Raw genomic sequence first — 8,594 nt, 5'->3', positions numbered from 1 at the left:
GCCTACGAGTTCTGGGCTTTGGGGTGTGTGGCACGCAGCAAAACCATAGCCTCACCCTCTTTTTAAGAAACTGCAGCCAGTTGCAGCCTCCATACCAACATGTGGACACACACACACTTTATAAATACCTTCACACTGGCTCCAGGCTGCTCAGGGCTTCACCTCTTTAGAATCTCGGGCTGTTTCTCTCCCCACTTTCATCATCACTATTTAACAGTCCAGCACAGTTCCCAGCCAGATCAATACACTTTTCAAAGAGAATACAAAGGGCCAGGAGACACTGAACTTGGTCCCACTTGCTCTGGCATGCTCTCCTCAGCCCCTCCCTGTGCACCAATTGCTTAGCAGGGAGAAGAGAGGCATAAAAGCTTTAGAGTGTGGGCAAGCATCCAAGCACACAAGTGGGAGCTGAGCTTCCCAGTCAAAATATCTTTGCCCTGTCCAGTGTCCATGGAAAAATACTTTCTCCTCACAGCCACCACCTTTGCAGTTTAGCAGGGTCATTTAGGAATCTGTAAATAGATGCACATATTCATATGCATAGGACTCTTAGGTGCCAGTGTTTATAGACAGGTGCATTTATGCTAGTGTGTGTCCGGGGTGGGGCAGTGAGGGGGGTGCGTTGTGTAGGTATAATGTGGACATCCGTGGATGACATCTGCAGGTACCCTCCTGAAAATGCATACACATGTAGATGAGTATGTGGGTGGGCAGAAATCACCATTCACCCATCAGTTCAACACAGATGTATTGGTGTTTCTGGCACTGTGTGAGGCTCTGGGATGAATAAGACACAGTAGATGGATAGGTACACACCAGAGTACATGAGTGGTAGGTGTGTTTTTCAGTACTATGTAGATGTCTATGAAATCACTGCACATATGTATGTGTACATCAGGGCCTACAGCAAGCTAGGATTGCATAAGTGAGGGTGCTTCTTCTGTCAATGCTGCAAGATGCTGCTATGCTCTCTCCCCGAGCCCCAGGGATCAGATCTAAACAGCCCTCACCTGAGCCTTGGGCAAGAGAGGCATCCTCTGCCCACTGCTCTACCAGGGAAGAAGTCTGAAGTGTTGGGTCTCCCTCAACATTCCAGCCATGCCACCCTCCCCACCCACAGGAAGGTGAGGCAACATTTCTTGATAACAGGGCACCGAGAGTCCAGGCTGCTGGAAACCACCTGAGCTTCACGTGGTTTTATGGTTTCATAGTTAATGTTTGGCCCTGGGTTATTTCTACTCTAGGAGGTAAGCTGGAAAAGGCAGGGGAGAGATGGAGGCAGGGGAGATAAGGTGCCAGGTCACCTGCAAGAGGCACCCACCCCAGCAGTCACCTCTGGCACCACAATACCTGCAGTGTTCCAGGCCCTACCAAAGGAGGGAGCCACCCAAACAGGAGAGAGCAAGGGCTTCTGGGGACAGAGGTGGAAAAGAGAGCCCTTACAAAGTGCACCTCAGGAGCCCAGTGTCCCCTCTGCAGCCTTCAAATGGATGCAGGAAGTCCCTCTACCAACATGTCAGCCGGCCTCTGCGTGGTCACCTCTCAAGACACAGAAGCTCACGACCTCCAAGATGCTCTCTTGAAAATTTCTCTTTTATACTGGGACAAAAATCTACCTCCTAGCAACTTTCATTCATTGGTCCTACATTCCCTTTCAAAAAAATTAGTCTTCCTAGGAGTAACTGTCCTTTGATTAATGTCTCCAGAAGGTTTCAAATGCTAATACATAACCTGGGAAAAATACAGTATTATTTTATAGTTTATTTGAGTATTTTGCTTTCCCATTTGAAGTCTTTAAACTCCTTAAGAGTATGTATGTATATGGATGTATTTTTATGTATATACATGTACACACCATGTACATATTTTACATTTACTGTGGATGTATATATAATATACTTTCTATGTATATACTATATATATGTGTGTGTGTATGTTTACATATATAATGTATTTACCACCATTTAATTAATGTTTACCATACCAAGGACCATGCTCAGAGTTCATACTATCTTATTTCATCTCCACAGCACTATAGAGCACTATTATTCCTATCATATCAAAGAGAAAACAGATTACCTCAATACCTCAATTGAGGTCTCCCAGCTATGAGTAGAATTCAAACCCAGGTCATTTTGATTTTAGGCATGTCCTATTAAGCACACTATAATCTTTCATATGCCTTGTACACAGTAAACCAAAATAAATGCTAAATAAGTGAATTATTCATTTAATTAATTAACTAACCCATCCATTCCCAGTAACACTTAGAATAGGTGAGTTTATCACATTAATTGGCTGCATCTGGAATGGGTGAGATGTAGGACAAATGAAGAGAGAGAACAAGGAGACAGTCTGGGGTCTGGGCCACTTCACCGGAAGACAGGAACTCTTGACTTCAAGGTTTCCCCAGCATAGCTGGGGAGGGAGAGACAAGAAAGGAAATGCGGTGAGCTTCTGACCTTTGCCCAATCCCTGAGTACCTAGAATGCCCTTCTCTCCCATGTCAGCCTCTCCTCCTTCAAGATCCAACTCGAACGTCACCTTTTCCCTGAAGTTCATCTACCCATTCTTTCTCTCGAGGCAGAATTATTCCTCCTTCAGCTGTGTTCCCACTGAACTTCACACACACCTCGATTATAACACACATCACATCATGTTGTATTTGTCTGTCTGTCTCTCTAGACTGCAGCCCTCAAATGCTGGGCTTTATAGTCTCAGGGCCTAGGACAACGCCCTGCAGAGATGGCACTCAATGAACATATGTTGGGAGTGAGTCAGTGAGTGAGAGATCAGAGAAAGTGAGGGCCATCTTGTGGAAATAAGGGAACCCCTGAGCCCAAACCGGACCAGGAGTTGGTACCCCACAAATGACGTGTAGGTTGTCATCACTGTCATGGGCTACTACTATGAGGATTGGGATGGCAACCTCCTTATTCTCCACGGCCAGGGTCCTCCAGAAACCTCCCTACCGTTTCTGGTGAAAGCTGAAGTATGAATCACCTGCCACTCTAATACCCTTCACATTGGGGAGATCGGCCAGCCAGTCTCCCACCCTTCCTCTAGCTGTGCAAAGAGGAGGGGCCCCCCAGTTGGAAAGTTTACCAACCCAATATACCCAGGACTAAGAGGGAGAGTCTAGGAAACCTTGGAGGCCAAGAAATCTAGATAACTGGGAATGAGTAGACTGTGGACAGAAGAATTCAGAGAGGCCAAAACAGACAGAGGCTACAGCGGGTAAGCTCCAGATAAATAAACAATAAGGAACCTGTCAGGGCAGAGGATAAGAGCTCCCAGAGACACAATTGTTACCCCTTGGGAATGGCACAGCCAGCAGAAAAAGCCAGAAGCCTGAGGCAAGGACTGGGATGCGGCCAGGTAGAGAAGGAGTCACCAGGATGTGTGAGGCAAAAAAGGCTCTTAGACTGCATGTTTAATATCTAAGTCTAGCTGTTTCCCAGAGCCCTTTAGGGAACTCCCACAGTTTTTCCCAGAGCCCTTTAGGGAACTGCCAAGGTTTTTCTTATGGAACCTGGGGGCGAATTCACCAGGCTTAGATCAAAAGAATCTCAGACTGTGCCACAGGCATGTCTAAGAAACTCCTCTGGATGATACAGTTCTATCCATCAGGGCTTGATTCTATCCAAACAGGGCTTGATTCAGCTCAAAAACAAGCACATGAAAAGAAGCTCAGCATGACTCATCATCAGGGAAATGCAAATCAAAACCACAATGAGACACCACTGCACACCCACTAGGCTATAATCCAAATAAATAACAAAAGATAACAAGCATTGGAGAGAATCAGAACCCACATACATTGCTTGTGGGAATGTAGAGATGCAGCTGGTGTGAAAACCAGGGTGGTGGTTCCTCAAAAAGTTAAATGTAGAGTTAGTATGTGATCCAGCAATTCCACTGCTAGGTATATACCCCAAAGAGTTGAAAACATATGTCCACACAAAAATTTGTACATGAATGTGTATAGCAGCACTATTCATAATAGCCAAAATGTGAAAACAAGCCAAATGTCCATCAATTGATGAAAGGATAAACTAAATGTGGCATATGTTATTCAGCATAAAAAGGAATATTGATGCATGCTACAACATGGATGTACCTTGGAAACATTATCTTGAATGAAAGAAGCCAGGCACAAAAGGTCACATATTTCCATGTATGTGAAATATCCAAAATAGGTAAATCCATAGAGAAGAAAGTAGATTAATGGTTGCCAGGGACTGAGGGAAAGCAGAAATAGGGTGTGACTGTATATGTTTCCCTTTGGGGTGATAAAAAATGCTTTGGAACTAGATAGAGGTGATAACTGCACAACACTGTAAATGTACTAAATGCCACTGAATTATACACCTTAAAATAGTTAATTTTATGTTGTGTGAATTTCACCTCAATTAAGAAAAAAAGACCTGGGCTACCAAGGCCATTTAAATCACTGCGTAGGCACTGCCTTCTCACCAAAGTGGACACCGTGCCTCTGCTTAACAAAGTCAGGGAGTCACAGCTAGGAACCTTCTCTACCCAGCCAGGCAGTGAGGCAGGGCTCCTCTTCCTCACTCTGTCTCCACCTCAGCAATTCTCTCTCTGTGCCTAATGAGGCCACGGGTGCCCCCAGAGCCCTCAGAAGGTGTCAAAGCAGAAAATCAGGGCAGAAGGGAGCTCCTGAGCACTGACCTTCCTCTGAGCTCACTGTGTGGCTCCTTCACAGTTCCCACAGCCAATAATTCACCAGCTGCCCAAAGCACTGGTCCTGTTAAAGGGGCCCAGGCTGGTGAGGGAGACTTTCTCTGCTTCCCAACAGATAATGACCATTTACTGATGGCCTACTATGGGCCAGCACAGCACATGTTATTTGACTTGATTATCATAATAAACCTCACAATAAGCCTATAAAGTAGATATTATCAGGGCCACAGTAGGACTTTCATGGATCCTAGGCACTGCTGCCCTCAGGGATCCCTTCCTGAACAAAAAAATGTTTAAAATTGTATTTAATGACTGCATTGGTATAAATATATTAACATTGTCTTAATGTTGTATATTAAGACATTTTCTTTTACCTAAAAGTTTATCTTTTTCTAATTTGAAAAGAAACTAAAACATTTCCATGAGCCCCTAAAAATATCATGGGTCCTAGATGTTGTACTTTCTGTGCCTGATGGATAAATTCAGTCCTAGATATTACTGCCACCATTTCACAGATGAGAAAACTGAGGCTTAAATTACAGAGCTAAAAAGTGGTAGGAATAGGTGTATGGTCGGTTAATTTTTGACAAAGGTGCCAAAACAGTTCAATGGGGAAAGAATAGCATCTTCGACAAATGGTGCTTGGGACAACTGGATATCCACATACAAAGGAATGAAGTCGGACCTCTACCTCACACAATATACAAACATTAACTCAAAATGGATCAAAAACCTAACTGTAAAAGCTAAAATTTAAAACTCTTAGAAGAAAACATAGATCTAAATCTTCATAATATTATGGTTTCTTAGATATGACACCTAAAACACAAGCAACCAAAGAAAAAATAGACAAATTGGACTTCATCAAAAATTTTTAAAACATTTGTTTTTCAAAGGACACTATCAATAAAGTAAAAAGATAATCCACAGAATGGGAGGAAATATTTGCAAATCACTTATCTATTAAGAACTCTTTCTTTTTTTTTTTTTTTTTTGGCTGCTTCGGGTCTTAGTTGCAGTGCGCGGGCTCTTCATTGTGGCACACGGGCTTCTCTCTAGTTGTGGTGCACGGGCTCCAGAGTGCATGGGCTCTGTAGTTGCCTCACGTGGGCTTAGTTGCCCCACAGCATGTGGGATCCTAGTTCCCCGAACAGGGATCGAACCTGTGTCCCCTGCATCGGAAGGCAATTCTTAACCACTGGACCACCAGGGAAGTCCCTGATAAGAACATTTTTAAAACTTTCACAACAATTAAAAACCCCAATTTAAGAATGGACAAAGGAAATAGAAATTTCTCCAGAGATATGGGAATGGCCAACAAACATGTGAAGTGATGTTCAGTGTCATTAGCCACTAGGGAAATGCAGATTAAAACCATGAGATACAATTTCACACTCACTAGGATGGCTTTTTTTTTAAAGGAAGTAACAAGTGTTGGTGAGGATATGGAGAAGTCAGAGCCCTCATACGTTACTGGTGGGAATGTAAAATGGTGCAACCTCTTTGGAAAAATAGTTTGGCAGTTCCTCAAAAAGTTAAACATAGAGTATGATCCAGAAATTCTACTCTTAAATATATCCCAAAAGCAATTAAAATATATATTCACACACTTGAACACAAATGTTCAGAGCAGCATTATTCATAATAGCCAAAGAGTGGAAACAACCCAAATGTCCATCAAGTGATGAATGGATAAACAAAATATATTCTATCTACTCAATGGAATGTTATTCAACCATAAAAAGGAATGAATTATTGATACATACTACAACATGGATGCAACTTGGAAACATTATGCAGAATGAGAGAAGCCAGATACAAAAGGCCACATATTGTATGATTCCATGTTATATGAGATGTCCAGAACAGGCAAATCCATAGAGACAGAAAGCAGATTAGTGGTTGTCTGGGACTGAGGGGAGAGAAGAATGGGGAGTGACTGCTAACAGTTTCTTTTTGGAGTGATGGAAGTGTTCTGGAATTAGATAGTGGTTATGTTTGCCCAACTTTGTGAATATACTAAAAAACAATGAAATGTGTATTTCAAAATGGCCAAATTTATGGCAGGTATATGAATTAATCTCAATTTTTTTTAAAGAAAAAAGTGATTGCGGTTATGGTTGTATAACTGTGAATATGCTAAACACTATCAAAATGTACACTTTAAATGAGTGAATTGTGTGGTATGTGAATTATATCTCAATAAAGTTATTACCAAAAAAATTACTGTCCCTGGCAGTCCAGTGGTTAGGACTCCATGTTTCCACTACCAGGGGCCCGGGTTCAATCCCTGGTCAGGGAACTAAGATCCCCTCAAGCCATGTGACACAGCCAAAAAAAAAAAAAATTACAAGACTACAGTTCAAGTCCAGGTCTTCCCATTCCCAAATAAATTCTTTTAACCATGACATGACCCAGCTTTATTTGCAGGCTGACTAGTCCCTGAAGAGCTCTTTATCTCCCTCCTTTCCCCATACAAGCTCCTTTTTCACTCCCTACCTTGTCCTGCTCTCTGAACACCAAAAGCTCCAGGCAAGCGGTTTCTTCTTTCTAAGTGGTTTCTTCTTTCTAAGCAGTCCCTCTTCAATTGTTCCCAATTGCCTATAATCTAAAGCCAAATCTCCTCACCCTGGAAATCAAGGCCTCTCAAGATCTAGCACCAGCTTTCTTTTTCTAGTACTCTGCTCCACACCCCCAACATTCTAGCCAAACAATTCTTTCTGCCCTTCCCTGAATCATATCCTTTCCTGATGTCCCATGTGCCTAGAAAACCCTCTCTCCACCCCTCTACAGTACAGCCAAATCCTGCCCCTCTGCTCTGACACCACCTGGTAGCTTCTTTGAGTTCAAAATTTTACACACACACACGTACTGGCATTAATTCTTCCTCTAGTTCTCACAGGTCTCTATTTACACCTCTATGCATTTGTCCCTGTGTTAAGGTATTTGGACATATGTTCCTTGAAAACAGCAAAATAAACAACCCAGAGCACCCAGCCCAGTGTCTGGCACACAGTGGTACTCACAAAAGTCATGCTCAACTAACTGAAGTGAATTCAGTCTCACTCCCAATCACCTCACTTCCCTTTTTCCCCTAATGGCAGTTTTCCTGCCAATTAGAAATGCTACAGGCAATTTGAAGAAGGTATTTAGAATACTAATGGATGAAAATGGCTTTCAGCCACGTCTATTTCATATAAATTAATCGCTGTGAGTTTTATGGCCTTGGTTGCCTTGACTACACAACTGTTGGTGGCATACCCTGCTCAACTCAAGGAGTGGAAGTATTCCCCTGCCAGGTGATGTCAGCCAGGGGTGATACAAAGAGGATGAGAAATCAACATCTGAGGTATCAGTATCTTCCTGAGCTCGCTGGGATCCCTCCTGCCTCTTCCTCAGCTCCAACTGAGACAGCCAAGGAGTTGGGAAACCCAAAGGGTGTGCTGCAATTCTGCTCTGACAAGGTCCCAGGAAGGGAGAGCCAAGCCAACAACCCCCACTTTGGGTGTAATGTAGGGCTGCCCTCAGCAGAGGTGCCCTGCAATTTCCTAACCACCACTGCCCCCTTGTGCCCTGACTGGCCACATCCAACAATGTCCCACCCGCCTAAACCTCTAATGCAGCACTGCCCAACAGAAATACAATGCAAGCCACAATGTAATGTTTAATTTTCTAATAGCCACATTTTAAAAGGTAAGAAGAAACAGGTGAAATTAAGTTTAATAATATATTTTATATAACCCAGTATATCGAGAATATTAGCACTTCAACATGTAATCAATATAAAAAATTAGTAATGAGATAGTCTACATTCTTTTTTCCACTTTAAATCTTCAGAATCTGCTGTGGGCTTCCCTGGTGGAACAGTGGTTGGGAATCTGCCTGCCAAT

This window comes from Grampus griseus, assembly GCF_964374135.1.
Source record: "Grampus griseus genome assembly, chromosome: 12".
NCBI lineage: Eukaryota > Metazoa > Chordata > Mammalia > Artiodactyla > Delphinidae > Grampus > Grampus griseus.
Note: the sequence above shows the minus strand (reverse complement) of the source record.